Below are 17343 nucleotides of genomic sequence, written 5' to 3'. Positions count from 1 at the left end.
CAGGTTAAGTGAGTGGGTAAAGATCTGGTAAGTGGAGTATAGTGTAGCAAAAGTGTGAAATAGTCCATTTTAACAGGAACAATAAAAGAGAGCAATTTATCTAAATGCCGATGGATTGCAGAGGTCTGGACACGTGATTCACAGAAGGCTAGCTTGTGAGTATAACAAGTAATTAAGTAAGCTAACAGAATATTATTTTTTATTGCCAAGGAAACTGCATACAAATGTATGGGGGTTATGCTCCAGTTATACAGGGAATTGTTGAGACCATATCTGGAATATTGGTCTCTGTACTTCATACTGGCAGCACCTGAGAAAAAATTTACCAAACTTTTCTTGGAATGGGCAGGTTGCTTTACCAGGAAAAATTGGACAGGCTAGGCTAGTGTCAACAAGAGTTAAAAATGAGAGGTGATCTGATTGAAATGTAAGATCCTGAGGGGCCTTGACAGAGTGGATGTGGGAGAGGCTGTTTTCCCTTGTGGGAGCATTTAGAACCAGGTTCAGAGTTTGAAAATAAGAGGTTCCCCATCTAAGGCAGATCTGAGGTAAAACTTTTCTGCCAGAGGGCCATAAGTCTGTAGAACTCTCTTCCTCAAAGGGTAGTGGAAGCAGAGTCTTTGAATATCTTTGTGAAATTAGATAGATTTTTGATAAGCAATGGGGCGAAAACTTACTCTGGGTAGACAGGAATGCAGAGCCGAGGTTACAATTAGATCAATCGTGATTTTATTAAATGGGGGAGCAGGCTTGAGGCCTACTCTTGCTCCTAATTCATAGATCCGTATGTTTGCATGTAATTGTTGAAAGCATTGAAGTCCTGAAGATCTCATTAATCTCCACCTGTTTACATCTCCCCCAGACATAGCTTCTGTTATCCATTAGCCTTTGCCACGCTCTGCGAGCTGACAACACTACAACTTGTGTTAAACAATCTCTCCTGGTCCTCACCCTATCACCGGCCTTCCATTGTGAGCTTTCTGCACACCTGCCCCTGACCCCACCAATCCTTTCCCTTCTCCAACCTTATTTTGTTACGTTCATTTGTAACTTCTCCCGTTCTAATGAAAAGACATTGACTTGAAACTTTAGCCTTACTTCTCTTAGCACTGACTTGCAGAGTACTTCCAGCATCTTCTGATTAATTTAAATGTCTCATTTCTGCAAATTATTAATTTATTTTCAGTAATTACACCATTAATTACTACATTGAAAAGTTGGTATTGAAGGATATTGGACATTTTACCACCACAAAATTGTTCTAACATACATGTGTTAACCACAGCAGAAAATGCTTTATGTTCATATATCTTATATTGATTGGAACCCATTCCAGAAAAAATTCAATGAACATTCAATATGTTACAGGATGACTTGCAGCAACTCAGTGCTGTGATTGCAGTCTCAAGGATAAGATCATGTTAAAAGCTACATTTGCTGCATTACTGTTTTGCCTGATATCCACAGATTCACATCAGTTTTTGATATGTGTTGGGTTGCCAATTAAACTTCAATACTGCATTCAGTGACTTGGATTGTGAAGGGTATATTTCCAAGCCCCAGCTGTTTTTTCTGCACTTCCATAGCCTAGATCACCATCCCCATTGTCTTATGCACGTCACTCCATTTGCATTCTGGCCCCTTCTTATCCTTAGAAATCCCTATGTAAACCTTCTCACCCTTCCCCATTCCTTCAAGATGTTTCTTATCATTCCGAGTACGACGAAGCTTTTCAGTCACCTGCGCTTTGTCAAATTTAGTTTGATATCACTCATATGAAACACATTTGTATGTTTTAGTGTCTTGATAAAAATATATAAATGCAAATTGTTCTCGTGGTACCTTTAATAGCAGAGTTGACTTTGTAGATGGGTTGTAATCTAAATGCGTGGCTACATTGAAAGACAACACAGTAGATTTGAAAACCAAACAGTAATACCTTTGTCACTGATTGAAAAGTAATATTCAACAAAAAATCATTAAAAATGTCTTCCATATATAAACATTGGACTGGATTTCCCAGGATTAATCATGTATTCACCGTCATTACTCCACGGACTTTGAGACATCTGCCCAATGTTTCTGTGAATTCCTGTGAATGCTGTAATGCAGATCCAAAATTGTCCCATCTTGTCCTAGGTGCAAATTTCAATAGTGATATCTTTGAGATAAATTTCTCAGAGAAATTCATACAGTGGCTTACGAACCTCAAACTCAATTTATAAATATTGCTCTATCCACATGTGAAGAAATTGTTCACAAGTTGTGGTGTGCCACACAATTACAACATACCATCAGGTCTCTGTCCACAGATCAGCCTCCAGCAGATTTAAGAGGAGAAAGCACTGCAGGAAGAATGCTAGCAAAATGAAGCAGGCGCAATGTCCCATGATCTTCCCAGCAACATTCCTCAATCAATGTGCTAAAATGATCTCTCCCATTGTGCTGCCCAATGCAATTCACCACATGACAATTTTAAACCCAAAGGATAGTCTCTACTGAAAGGATTAGTCTGCAAGTGGGCAGTGCATTGATTTAAAGCAATCAAACTGTGGAAGTTGAAAGAAAATATTAGAAGGTGATAGAGTGAGGAAGCAGGTTGTGAATAAAATACCTCCATGTGAGGAGAATTTCAAAATCTGTGAATGTGGTATCTAAATGTTCCTTGAGTAAGTTATTAACTACATACTGAAGCAATTCATTGAAATGATTTCATACCCATTTCCCTGAATGATTTTTGCAGGTTTACAATTTATTTTCTTTGGTAATGATCAATATTCCAGTTGTTTGAGAAGCTGTTATTTCCTGCCTCCTTCTCAGATGCTACCCTCTTTAGCTGGCATTCACACCTTCTTAGTTCACATTGGCACAGATGTCTGACTCTATTGACTTTTTGAATAAGACAGCAAGACATCACCAATAAATTGTTTGTTCTTTTCAGACTAATTACATTTTCCATGTGTCTGGTGCAATGTACTGAGCCTCTGAGCGTACATAGAACAGCTGGTCTAGATTAAGGATCGTGGAGGGACAAAAAGCAGTCAGGATGTTTTTTTTTATTATTCATTCACAAGATGTGGGCATGAATGTGAATGTGTAGCAGATTTTTTTTATTTTTAGATCAGGAAGTCATTATCTCTAAATCTACTGTCTTATTCAACATACAACATAAACATGTAATCACAACCAACTAAATTAGCATATTCAGCTTCACATTAATAATTCCTTTCCTTGAACTTGGACTGCTTTCAATGCTTTGAAAAGTAAAATAGGTGCATCTGAATACCTTTCACTACCTCAGGACAGCTTAACACCCAATGTTGTTCATCTGTAGGGTAGTCACTGTGATAATGCAGGAAGTACAGCCCAGATTTCCCATCATCCTCACACCCTAGAGTTACACCACACTCTGGCTCAGCAGCCCATCCTCTTGGATTGCTATTGATCCTGCCCAACCCAGCCTCAGTTTTAGCCCCTGATTACTTCCAGACAGGATGAGCGGTCTGAGAGGGAAAATAGTGGCAGTCGACATCACTGGGTGGAAAGCTGATGTACTGGGAGAGAAAAGATAGCAGTTTATTGTCTTTAAAATAATTAAAGCTAGGGCCTGCTGAGTATTATTAAGCTGGGATATTTTGTTCTCTATTTGTTGTTCTGTGTGTTCATAACACCATCCTTTAGGAAGAGAAAGTGGTGTAGTGGGTCTACTCTGCAGCAATGTGACATTGTCACAGACAGTCTGGAATGTTCAGTCTACTGCTAGAGCTTGAAGATTCAAAGTATAAATAGTTTAGGTGTTTGTTTAAGATAAGACATCTTTATTAGTCACTTGAACATCAAAACACACAGTGAAATGCATCTTTTTGCGTAGAGTGTTCTGGGGGTAGCCCGCAAGTGTTGCCACGCTTCCAACGCCAACATAGCATGCCCACAACTTCCTAACCCATACATCTTTGGAATGTGGGAGGAAACCGGGGCACTCAGAGGAAACCCACGCAGTCATGGGAGGAATGTACAAACTCCTTACAGACAGTGACCGGAATTGAACCCGGGTCGCTGGTGCTGTAATAACATTACGCTAACCACTACACTACTGGGCCTGGCAAATATGTTACTCTCCCTTTTGATCTGCATATGCTACACCTCAATGCATTTGCAAAGATGCTGGAATTGGGCTGCAAGGTGGAGAGAAGATGCTCTTGACAGCGGTGAACTTTGCCAAGAGCAAGTCAAAGTCCATCTTTGCGTAGGTGATGAATGCAGCCGGAACCAGGTGCTGCTTCAATGCAAAGCGAAGTCGACTCCGGGACAAGCTAGTTCTAAGGAAGCATGATCCTAGAGTGAACAAGCATGTCCTTTTCTCTGAAAAAAAAAGAAAATCAGGTCAATCTAATGTAGGAACCTTAAGTGGACCGGATTTGAACAAGGACTTTTTAGGATCCGAGCAAGATTTCCTGGAACTAGAATGAATGCAAGTTGTGCTTCTGACATGACATGAAAGGTGAAGGTGACATTTCACTGAAGACAATAAAACAAGAGGGAACTCACTCTGTTGCACTTTTATTTAGAGGTTGTTACCTGTAAAATGTACAATAAAGATTTTGGATACAATCACAAAAAAAAATTTGCAAAGATATTGCAGGACCTGTGTAGATCTGAGAATGTTCCTTTTGCACTTCTGCCTCAAGGCAGGCAGAATACTGGATGTTGGGGCCTAACAGATATCCACAATGTCCAATATTTAAAAGGTGAAAATATCAGGCAATACTGCTGAAACTACATTTGCCTCACTTAAATAAGTGGACTATGTGAGAAATATTCAGCTGGTCTGGCAGCATCTGTGGAGAGTAAACAAAGTTATCATCTCAGATTGATAACCTTTCATCAGAACAAAATAATATGAGAATGATGACAAAAAGTCATCGACCTAAAATGTCAACTCTGTTTCTCTGTCCACAGACGCTGCCTGACGTGCTGAGTGTTTCCAGCATTTATTTCAGAAATACAACACCTGCAGTTTTTTTTGTCTTTTCTCTTATTTAAATGCCCTTAAACACTTGAGCCTACACTGTTTGCTTTTGGACTGGTCCTTGGAAGACTACGTGTTCAGCAAGGACCAGCAGATTTGTTTCCATCCTTATCTATTTTGGCTGACTGAAAATAAGCAGGGGAGAGGCAGAGGAATTGGTCTAGAGGCTGATCCTTGCAATTCTAAGTTGAAGGGATATCTTGAACTGAGGTCCTGTAATGCTCCATTGATTGCTGTTTTGGCATATTACCAGAGCAAGGTTACCAGGCCATCCTACACAATCTCACTGATAGAGAATAACTCTGTCCCCAACAAGACTGGAAAAGACCTTTGAGATATACATTAATTATATCGTAGTGCCGTGGCTAAGTTGCTGAATTAACCACCAGACTTCTGGACCATTGATCCAGAGACATGAGTTTGAATGTCACCATTAGTCTTAGTAAGAGTATAAATGACCTGGTTCACTAATGCCATTCTAGGAAGGAAATTTGGCATTCTTACCCAGTCTGACCTATATATGACTCCAGATTCACCAGTGTTTGTAGACAATTACTAATGGACTGTATATGCCAGCTTTGCCAGCAATGTTCGTGTCCAATGAATGAATAAATTAAAAAAAACTATAGCTTTACAAACCAGAACTTTTACAATGCAAACTTGTTTGAAATGAGTCTGGCTCTATCCTTACATCCCATTAGAAACCAGCACTTTGACTTGGATTACTTACAGATAATGGACACCTCATTCATAATTAAGGCTCAAAAGGAGACGGGGTTTTATATATGAGACAATTAGTGATGCAGTGTAATTAGGATTTGATATTTTTTGATTAATGGCATTGGGTTGGAAACAATGTTTTGCAATCCATAATCTTTTGCAGTAATCGATGGCAAATTTGTTTGGAAGTATCAGGAGAAAGCCTGGATTGTGAAATGTTAGTAACAGAGAGGTAGTGGATTCCACTTGGTCTCTATGAAATTGTTTTCTGCTCTATTTGAGGCATGTAAACACAGCAGTATGTCTGTGACTCAAGGCAGTTCTGTCTCCACCTCACAGATGTAAATCTCAAATCCTGCTGTCAGTGACGGAGATGGATCAGGATTTCCTCTAAACTTCAGTATTCTGTTCCCCACTCAGGAAAACATTACAGACATTAATAATTGATGCAGATATTTAGGATCTCAGGTTCAGTCAAATAATGTCCTGCCCCACTCTGAGATTGTGAAGCAAATCCTCCTGATGAATACCAGCAGTACTGTGGTGCATTGGAGGACTGTCAGAGAAGAAGCCTGCTAACTTTTATAGCTGTAAGGAAGAAAGATAAGAATAAGTTAGGTTCTTCTTGTATTATGTTTGCAATAATGATTTTAATCATTTAAAAATAATTATTTAATTATTTTGGTGTTTTATTATTTAATTTATTTTGTTTCTAAACTTTTGTGCACTTTTGACGTGTAGAAAATTCAGAAGCACTTCAAAGAAGTTGATAGTTTTGACAGATGACAAAGCTGAGGTTATGGCTTTACTGTGTTAATGGTTTTATCTTTGTGACTGGAGCTTTTTATGGCTGGTGCACATGACACAAATACATTGTGCAATGCAGGGGCATGCCAAATGTGTCCAGGATGCTCTTTGCCAGCCTTGAAGATCTGAACCAGATAACAGTGTGGCAAAGTGATCTCCAAACAGTGAGTGTAGGTAATCAAGACAATCCAGACCAATTAATAGGGGAATACTCCCACTTAAAGTAGCAGCTTTTAGGTACTTCAGTGTGTGAAGCTTCTGGTCTGGTTGAGATTCAGACCTGGGATACCTGGCCCAATGAACTCCTCATGGAATCTGACAGGACAATGTGGACTTCCTCACATTTCCCAGATCACAGGCTGGAAAACCTGTCCACTGAGCACTAAGAGAAAGTGAAGAAACAAATGCAGGGAGGAATGCAAGTAGACCCTAGAACTTGATATAATTCTGTTAGTTTAAATATATTTCATATTTTTAAGTCTGTGTGCATTTTATGGCTCTTTTAAACATTCTATGTAACCTTATTTCTTTTAACATGATTTTTTTTTTGCTTTAATATCTCCTTGGTGCTTTTGATTGTTTGTGGATGGAGACATAGCGTTCTACAGCATAGAAAAAGGCCTTCAGTCTAATTCATCCATGCTGACCCAGGGACCTTCCTGAGCTCGTCCAATTGGCCGGCATTTCACACATATGCCTCTAAACTTTTCTGTCCATGTACCTGTCCAAATGTCTTTTAAACGTTGTAATTGTACCCATGTCTACCACTTTCTTTGGTAGCTCACTCTATATAGAGACACACTCTGCGTGAAAAACTTGCCTCTCAGGTCCCCTTTAAATCTTTTCCCTCTCACCTTAAACATGTGCATTCTAGTTTTAGACTCCCCTACCCTGGTAAAAAGACTGTGACCATCCACCTTATCAATGTCTCTCATGATTTTATAAACCTCTATTAAGGTCACTGCTCAGCTGGTGACTAAATGCGGAATCCTCTTCATAACACCTCACTGTTCTGGGCTTTGCCCATCAGCTGGAATGGTGCACCCTGGAGCATGCTGGAAGAAACAGTGCAACAGCAGACATTCAGCAAGCTCAAGAGGTTGGCCCAGTAATGGAAATGCAGCCTAGTGATTCATTAGTTTGCAGGCCTTTTTTCAAAATATATACTTGATTCATAAAATATTGCAAGTGGATAGAATGCAGACCATTCCAATCTGCATTTTCACTACAAGCCATGCTATTCCATGTACATCATGGCAGCTGTTTTCCTTTACACATGTTTGTTGAGCAAACAGTCAATGAGGTTTTCACACAGACTTCAGTCACAATGTACAGTGGCAAGAGTGCCTTGGAGTGTGGCCTTTCCCCATATGGCTTTTGCAGCTGCTGTGGCAAGCATGTCCCTCAGCACATGTCCCAGACCCTAGAGTGTGCCAATCTGCAGCACTCTCTCATGGACAATGTCTTGCACTCAATGAGTTTCAGGTAAACCAGATGGTATCTCTCATAGAGTCAATGGTCCTCTGATAACAGTTGATGTTTGTGTCAGTGTGCATTCCTGGAAACAATCTGTGGAGCACTGGGTACAGTGTTAGGCAACTCTTTGGGATGGACATCGAAAATGAACACTACATTCCCTTCCAAATCTTCTTAGCAAACACATCACTTCACAGTCCTTTCAACAGTCTCTCAGAGGTCTTGCAATACAGTGGCCTTTCCTACTCTCTTGCAGCTCATCAATATAATGATATTCTCTTGTATTAAATGAAAAAAGTAGATTGCGAGAATATAAATAACCCACTCTTTGGGATTATTTGTCTGGAAAATTGGTCTAATAAAATAGAGAATAAATTTAAATTCCACCACAGCTAATTAAGAACCTGAACTCAATTTTTTAAAAAAAGTTTGGAAACAAAATAACAGGGATCATCAAAAGTGAACTCAAAATTATTGGACTGTTGTATAAAGTCAGCATTTTTCACATTGCCTTCCGTACATGATTTGACCTTTGTGTGACCCCAGTCCCACTACAACATGGGTAACACTTAATTGCCTTAAGAAATGGCCAATAGTCTACTCATACAAGCACCTAAGCTTCATGGTGGTCAATGAGTGCCAATGACATCCAATAAGGTTTTGAAGCTCAAGTAATTTCACCTCAGAAGAAAGGGCATTCATGACTGAAGCCCTGGACCCTGTTCCAAACTGAGGGGATGGGATTACTTGTCTAATGAAGATGAGGGATCCCACGGGCACAAGGATGTATGAACACTTTGATCCTTTGACAAAGGACAGAGCTCTCCAACCACACTGCAATGAAGCCCTCCCACAAGACGGAAGATTAATTGGGTGCGAAAATCTCAAGTTCTTTAAGACAAGAAATTTAAGGTGAACAGTCTTTCTGGGGGTTTTGCTGAAGAGTTAGATTCTTCAGGGAGTGTGGGAGCTGCCAACACAAACTTCCATGGGCTGGGGTTTACAGGCAAGCTTATGAGCACTCCCATCACCAGCAAGGCCCCTAACCCCATCCTACCCCAGAATACTGTGACAGATTTTAGAATATGTGGCAAAGTGTCAATGTGAGGTTGTAATCCATCATTTATACTCTGCTCCCCTCATCCATTGGCTTTTCATCCACTCTGCTCCTGACCCCAAGCCCATTCACCCAGTATTTGGGGCCTCTGCTGAGCTTTAGTTGTCGACCATTTGGAAATTCAGGATCAAACCAGCTATTTTACTGATTCTGTGGAAATGAGGAGAGAGGAAAAGTTTACATGAATACTCCAGCTCCTTTTTGCAAAAGTGAGGAATCGCATGAAAGAATTTCCATTTTAGGCAAGATGCATTTTCTTGCACTCTCAATCTTCAGTTGTCTGGACCATCACAGACCTATGCTCTGAAATACCTAAAATATGCCCGATTTGAAAGGAGTTAAGGGTATCAACTACCAACAGAAATGGAATACTGTATAATTTTCTGTAACAATGTTTTGGCCCATTTCAAAAGAGGGAGATTTAAGGTTATATAGTTTCCATGGTAACATTTGGAAATACGTCAATGTAATTTACATCTCAAGCACGAACAGCAATTATTAATCGATCATAAGTCACAATTAATTCATTTTCAAAAGAAAGAGGTCACGGAGCAGTGATTAGTGCAGGTGTTAAGGGTAAATATTAATATTTGGTTAAGTTTGTAATTGCTTCATAAAGTGTTTGTAGGTATTTTAATTAGATTTATGTGCAAAAGAATGATATCCAGGCAGTTTATAAATTATGTCTCAGAATATAAATTATTTGTCACCATGTAAATTATTCCTGAGGCCTTTCGAGGTTAATCATATAAGTGGAGCTGGAACTGTAACCACAGAGGTATGAATGTCCATTAAATCAGAGGTACTTGGTCACACCTTCAGGGAATAATCCCAATATTCACCTGTGGCCAATATTATGTTGTATTAATATGCAGCTTCAAACAAGGGAACTATTGATAACCATTCTTTAAAATTACCAGACATTTGACAGACAAGCCATTTATTTCCAGTATTTCCATTTCTAATTCAGAAGTTCTTAGATATCCAGATTTATTATTTTACTTTTATAAGCATCATTACTAGCCATTCAAAGCTACAGCTGAGCATTCTTTGTGTAAGGTTCAGTTTATTCAGTAGGCGTAAACTGCAGAGATGACATGTTTGTTCAACAAGGGAGGGTGTTGTGTGAAATGGTTCTTTTCAGCTTTAAGGATGAAGGACTCTGGACACGAGCTTTGGATATCAAAACTAGTTTAATCACAAAGGCAAGTGCGGGGACAGAATGGATGGGAACAGATACACACTCACACACACGCAGAAGACCGCGAACATGAGGGGGGATTGCAACTAAGATAAGATACACTCACACATACACACACTGATACACACAAGCACACAATAACAATGTACAACTTCAGGATATAACACTTCAATGCTTGACCCACCATAGTACTGGCCCTTAACGCTCCCTGAGTCTGAGTGAAATGCTCCCAAACCACGTGGTAATGCACTCTTACCAGTGATCTCTGCAGCATTGTCTCACTACTCCTGGGGTTGTCAAAAAGAGAGCTAGGGGATTGCAACCCTTTTTATGGCGTTAGGAGGCTGGGTGTAGCCTCACTGAGTGATTTAAATGGGCCAATGGTTTGGTGGTCAAGGACAAAGGTGCCTGCCACAGCCAATGGTCAGGCAAGTGGTCAGGTATGTTCAGAGACAAAAGGTACTCTCACACCTGAGGGATGGGTGGAGCCACAGCTTGATTGACAGTGGCATCACTTCCAACCAAGGAGCAATGCTGTCCTCTGACCAGCAGGGGTCAGTGTCGTTACTGTCACATGACAGCCATGTGCTTTCTCACTACAGAGAGGCACCTCAGATGAAAGCATGTTGGAGTCTCTGTTTATGCAGCAAAATATGGATTGTCTTTGTAAATCACTGGAGTTCCATTTTAATTCATTGACGGCAACTTTCTCCATAGTTTCATGGGCTGGTAAATTCCCCAAAGGTGAGGCGCTGGAAAACATCTGTACCTCTCAAACCACATGTCAATGGTTTCAGTAGGCAAAGGGAAATATCAAAGGAGTGAATAAAAGGAGAACGTGACTTTAAAATACATCAGAGCATATCAATAACTAACAATACGTAATGTTAGACAAAGCAACTTAAAATAGCTGGCTCCACTCCAAACTTCACCACAACTTAGTCTGCAAATGTATGTGTTTTTGCTTAGGTTATTACTGGTTCACAATCCTGGATCTCACTTTCTAAAAGCACAGTGGGAGCACTTTTACAGGATATGCTAAGAACATAAGAAGTAGAAGCAGAAGTAGGCCATTTAGTTCAACCATTCAATAAGATCCTGGCTGATTGTTTTATCTCAGCACCACCTTCCTGCACTAAACTAATATCCCTTGCTTCACTTAATATCAAAAAAAATATCAATCTATATCAATCTCTGTCTTGAATATACTCATCAACTAAACCTGCACCGTCCTCTTGGGTCATGGGTTCCAAAGATTCACCACCCTCCTCTCATCTGTCCTGAAAGACTGACCCTTTATTTTGATTCAAGACAACATAGTCAAGCAAAACATTAACCTCCATCGACCCTGTTATGCACCACAAGGAATGTTTGTGTTTCACGTGGCCATCGCTCACTCTTCTAGTTTTAGAAGGTACAGGCCCAGACTGCTAATCTCACTTATGATACAGATAGTACAGCAAACGTTCATGGCACTGATTCATTCAGTCTGGTGAATGTGCGCTGCACTACCTGTATCATAAGTATAATTACAGTTCTTATGGAATGGAATGAGTATGATGAAGGGAGTTCCCACAAGCTCAATCAGAGAGTGGGTAAACAGAGAGAACCTTAGACATGAGTAGTTGAAGCTTGGGATGGCACGGTAGCGTAGCGGTTAGTGTAACACTATTACAGTGCCAACGACCTGGGTTCAATTCTGGTCACTGTCTGTAAGGAGTTTGTACGTTCTCCCCGTGCCTGTGTGGCTTTTCTTCGGGTGCTCCAGTTTCCTCCCACATTCCAAAGGCGTACGGGTTAGGAAGTTGTGGGCATGCTATGTTGGCGCTGGAAGCATGGCGACATTTGCGGGCTGCTGCCAGAACATTCTACACAAAAGATGCATTTCACTGCGTGTTTCGATGTATTGTACATGTGACTAATAAAGAAATCTTATTTATTATTATTATTATTATTCATGAACTGATGAGATGATTCAATTTTACACAGAAGTGACAACTCATTTAGGACAAACCAGTTAATACTTCTGTTAAAAATCTCATTGAATCAATACCTGATGGAGTTAATAAATATTCAATTACCTTCAAGGGTTTGTCCAGAAATTTAAATGTCATCACCTTTGGAGGAGCAATTTAATCAAATATATTGCACACATGTGTCTTTAAGGATTGTAGGGCTCTCGTGCACTTGCAGACTACCCACCACCACCATAACCCCATCTCCACGCACATAGTCACCTAGGTGTTATCACCAAGAGTAGCATATATTTTCTTTCTTTTGTTGTAAATGATAATTAATATTAAGGATGCTTAAGAAATCATGGCCTGGAAATTCATTCTAACTATTGTAAGAAAAAAGTATTGTGCAGCTGAAGATAGTTAAAACTCAAGGTGGAGAAAAATGATACCTATTTCCAGGTCTCTTAGCACTTGGTGGGATAGGTGACCCTGTGCTCAGTTGAAATGTGCTCAGTTCTGGTCGCTTCACTACAGGAAAGATGTGGAAGCCATAGAGAGGGTGCAGAGGAGATTTACAAGGATGCTGCCTGGAATGCGGAGCATGTCTTATGAAAGCAGGTTGAGGGAACTCGGCCTTTTCTCCTTGGAGAGACGGAGGATGGGGGGTGGGGACCTGATTGAGGTGTATAAGATGATGAGGGGTATTGATCGGGTAGATAGTCAGAGGCTTTTCCCCAGGGCTGAATTGGTGGCCACAAGAGGACATAGGTTTAAGGTGCTGGGGAGTAGATATAGAAGAGATGTCAGGGGTAAGTTTTTTACTCAGAGAGTGGTGAGTGCTTGGAATGGGCTGCCAGAAACGGTGGTGGAGGCTGATACGCTAGGGTCTTTCAAGAGACTGTTAGATAGGTACATGGAGCTGAGTGAAATAGAGGGCTATGGGTAAACCTAGTAATTTCTAGGGTAGGGACATGTTCAGCACAGCTTTGTGGGCCGAAAGGACTGAATTGTGCTGTAATTGTTCTATGTTCTATGTTCTACTTTCTGTTGGGACTTTCATTAGAACTGGAAGCATGGGCCTGATATGAAATTGGTCCCAATGGCATAAGTAATTTGGAATTGGATTTGGTTTATTATTGTCACTTGTACCTCGTAATGGACTTGCACCTTATTGTCTACGTGCACTAAATTTTCTTTGTAACTGTAACACTTTATTCTGCATTCTATTGTTGTTTTCCCTATACTACCTTGATGTACTGACATGATGAAATGATCTGTATGGATGGCATACAAAACAAAGTTTTTCACTGTATCTTGGCCCATGTGACAATAATCAACCAATTTACTAATTTACCAAATAGATTGAGGCTTCAGTGGAAAAGTTTAGGATATTAAACCTCATTTTAAATTCCACTCTGGAATGGGAAGTTGAAGTGCAGTAGCAACATTGTCTGGACTGAAGATCTCCTGCTGAAAATATAACTGGCTGATGGGCCATCCCATGAAGGTTCCATGATAATTGTGGGAATGCAACTGAGATAGCCAAGTCCTATGCTCTCCCTGAGGGCCCTGGTCTGTCAGCTCATCCCCCTCCTGACACCACAAGGAATGGAGAAGTTAAAAACTGAGTTTTTTAGGCCACTTCTGTTCTCAAGCTACTTCCCTGTTGTACTGGGCTTGTTGAAAACTCACAAGTAAAAGCTGGAGTGAGATTCTAATGAAGTCGTTAGGGAATTGACATGCTTACGGTAAAAAGAAACTCACCAAATTTGTGTAGGTGTCCTTTCCTTTGGATGTGCTGAACAAGAAACTTGCAAAGTCAGAGTGGTAAATCCCTGAAATTCAAACCCCAGAGAGTTGAGGAGGTTAGATCATTGGAGGTATTTAAAGAGCAGGTTGATAAATTTTTGTAAGACCAGGGAATTCAGGGATATGGGGAAATAGCACAGAAGGGGAATAGATGCTTGGAGCAGACTAATTGAGATCATATTGAATGGCGGGGCAGACTTAAGAGTCTTGTTGGCCCACTTCTACGTAGTTGAGTTCTTCTGTTCCTATGTTCTTGTGTTATCTCTTGGTGACATTAAAACAAGGAAGGGATTTCAACTGCCCACCAAACCAGTTTTTCTGTAAGCAGAAAGAGTTGAAAACTTCCCTTAAAGTTTCAGAACCACAGATACATTACTGATATCTAATTAGGATGACTGCCACAAAAATATAATTACACTTCGAAATAGCATAAGATCAAGGAAGGAGACCAATGCATCAGAAGGCCAAAACGACCAGTTTATGTTGATGTTCTGCTATCCCCACAGACTTTCTCTGTGACCACATTTTCCTGATATTGATTGTTTGCATCACAGCAACTCTGAACTTGCCACCCAAGCGTAAAATCACAGTGTGGATCTCCTGTCTATTATAGACGTGGACTGACGTTCATTGATATTGAATTCAGCAGAAATGAAAATAGGGGCAGTTTCTGTAAATATGGCCAGTCCACAACATCTGTATTACATCTGATGAGAAATTGAAAATCTATCCCATCTTGTCCAGGATAAAAGTAGCTCCAATAGCATGTCTATTTTTTTCTGTGTTCAGAAACAGATTGTTAATCATGCATTAGTAGAAAGAGACATATGGGACAAGAAGTTGGAAAAAAGAAGCTGCTTAAAAGTATTCAAAATTTTACATAACCGCTGTTTGAAACTCCTGGAGCTCTTTCATGAGACACATTGCTGGATGTATAACTGGCCCATTTATTAGAGCATCCCCATTAAGCAAATACATTCAAAGTTGATTGTAATATATTAGGAATCAATCAGTGTTTTAAAGATATGCCAATAAATAACCCTCCCAATATACTATTTCACTGTTAATTCACCAGTTAGTAAGTCATAGAAAATGAAATGATTAAAGGGCTGACATTTGGCTTAATTAAAGGCAGCAAAATAAAAGGACAGAAAGGAATGCATTCAGGGAAAACACAGTGAAAAATATTTTTAAAAAGGAGTGAGAGAGGGAGGTGGGAATAGAGGAAGAAAAATGAACAGTGACACTGGAAAGACAGACATTTGATGGAGATAGGTGGTGGAGAATGCATAGAAATAAGTGAAAAGACATAGAGGTGGAGTGAAAAAGAGAGAGTCAGACACAAACTGCAAATCAAAACAGAATACAAGATGAAAATCAACCTTTACTTGGATGCATATGCCAAAATAATCATTGCAAAAGATCTGGAATGTGGAGATGAGAGATAGAATATTGAAAGATTTCTTGCACTAATGTGGATAATTGTTCACCCAAACATTCAATTGTAGCATAAAAGTGAATTACTGAACAGTAAATGACTAATCAGTTATGATTATTCATGGATGAGTAAAGGCTGCAAGCAGCAGCAGTGAGTGTAAGGCCCAAGTATAATCATTACAAGTTTTAATCACATCTTTGTATATGAAGTGTTTTAATAGCTTTTTACAGTAGAATACAGTCAAGATTATAATTAGTAGCAGGTAATTTGAAGGTGAGCTTCTTGCCGTGAAAGCATAAAAAATATTGAGCAGGTTTCACTGAAGTAAATGCTAGTTACTTCACAAATTCCACCCACTGCCTGAATATATTTGATCAATTCCCTGCAAATGTGATTAAGGAAAGGCACCACTCCAGCCACTGTCTCACTAACTCAAAGCATTATTGGAAAATATAACATGAATTACTTGAGCCTTCTAACCAGCCGGGCAGTGCGGTGTTTGCATTTGTGCTCGATATAAAGGTACAAGCTAAAACTGAGATTGAATTTTAACGGCAATGTACATGTTTCATTTCTTATCCGTGCCCTTGCTTTCAGATGTGTTTTTTCTCTCTCTGTGTTTCAGGGGTAGGGTGTAGTTGTGAGGGTATGGGGATTTGGGAATGGGCAACATTGCCAATAAAGATAGCCCATACTGTAGTTGATTTTCTTTAATATTAACCAATGTCAATCCCTGTGTGTTAAAAGCTCCCGGAGAATACTCGGCAGTGTATGACCCAGTGAACCGATAAGGAGAAGTAATGGGACAGATCTTCAGCGAGGCCTTGGCTGCAGTCTTCCACTGGGAAGCCGGCTCCTGGCTCATTAGCATGGTCCAGTGCAGTACCAGACCTCTCCTAGCAGGTGGCTGGCTGCATTGACAAAACAGCTTTGACACCAGTGAGACTTCCATGCCCAAGATCATTGGCAATCAAACTTGCCAGCATTCTTGAATGTTTATGAAATACTTTGATATTTGCAATCAAAATTACCTGGCAACATTTAACAATAGTTTAAAAAAATATATAAAATTATTCCATTTAAGGAGCACATCCTTCCCCACCATTGGAAGTATCTATGTGAGACATTGCCTCAAGAAGGCAACATCTATCATCAAAGATCCCCACTATCCAGGTCATGCCAGCTTCTTGCAGCTACCATTGGGCAGGAGGTGCAGAAACCTGAAGTCTCACACCACCAGGTTCAAGAACAACAACTTGCTTTCAACCATTCGGTTCTTGAACCAACCTGCACAACTCTAATCACCACCTCAGTATTGCAACACGATGACTACTTTGATCACTTTGCACTCCAATGAACCTTTTTAAGTTCTAATTGTGTTCTTTCTTGTAAAAACTATGTGTAATTTATGTTTAATTTATGTTTCTCTTGTGAATGCTGCTTATCTGATATTATGTGCCTGTGATGCTGCTGCAAATAAGTTTTTCATTGCACCTGTGCATTCATGTACTTGTTCATATGACATTGAACTCGACTTTGACTTTTTGACTTTGAAAACACACATTTAAACTTACTTCATTAAATTGAAATAAAAACCTTCACTTAGCTTTGTCCTGCCCATTGATTTCTATTATCTGTTTCACTGGGTCTGCTGTGCTAATGCCAGGTTAGTCTGGACAGGGTTCAGTGCTGTACTTCCCAATCTGAGAGGCAGAAAATATGCAGGGTGATGCTGTCGTAGGGACTCCTGTAGTGCTTAGGTTGCACTAAAGCTCTGCTTGGGTTCAG

The 17343-nt window shown here is 40.0% G+C and overlaps 1 pseudogene; it reads left to right on the top strand.

Annotated features, from left to right (window-relative positions):
* The first annotated feature begins 4193 nt into the window (after window positions 1-4193).
* Window positions 4194-4469, top strand: LOC127569173 (39S ribosomal protein L33, mitochondrial-like; annotated as a pseudogene).
* Window positions 4470-17343: the final 12874 nt, after the last annotated feature.

The sequence above is a fragment of the Pristis pectinata genome, chromosome 4, assembly GCF_009764475.1.
Source record: "Pristis pectinata isolate sPriPec2 chromosome 4, sPriPec2.1.pri, whole genome shotgun sequence".
Taxonomy (NCBI): Eukaryota; Metazoa; Chordata; class Chondrichthyes; order Rhinopristiformes; family Pristidae; genus Pristis; species Pristis pectinata.
Note: the sequence above shows the minus strand (reverse complement) of the source record. Positions and strands in the feature narration are given on the sequence as shown.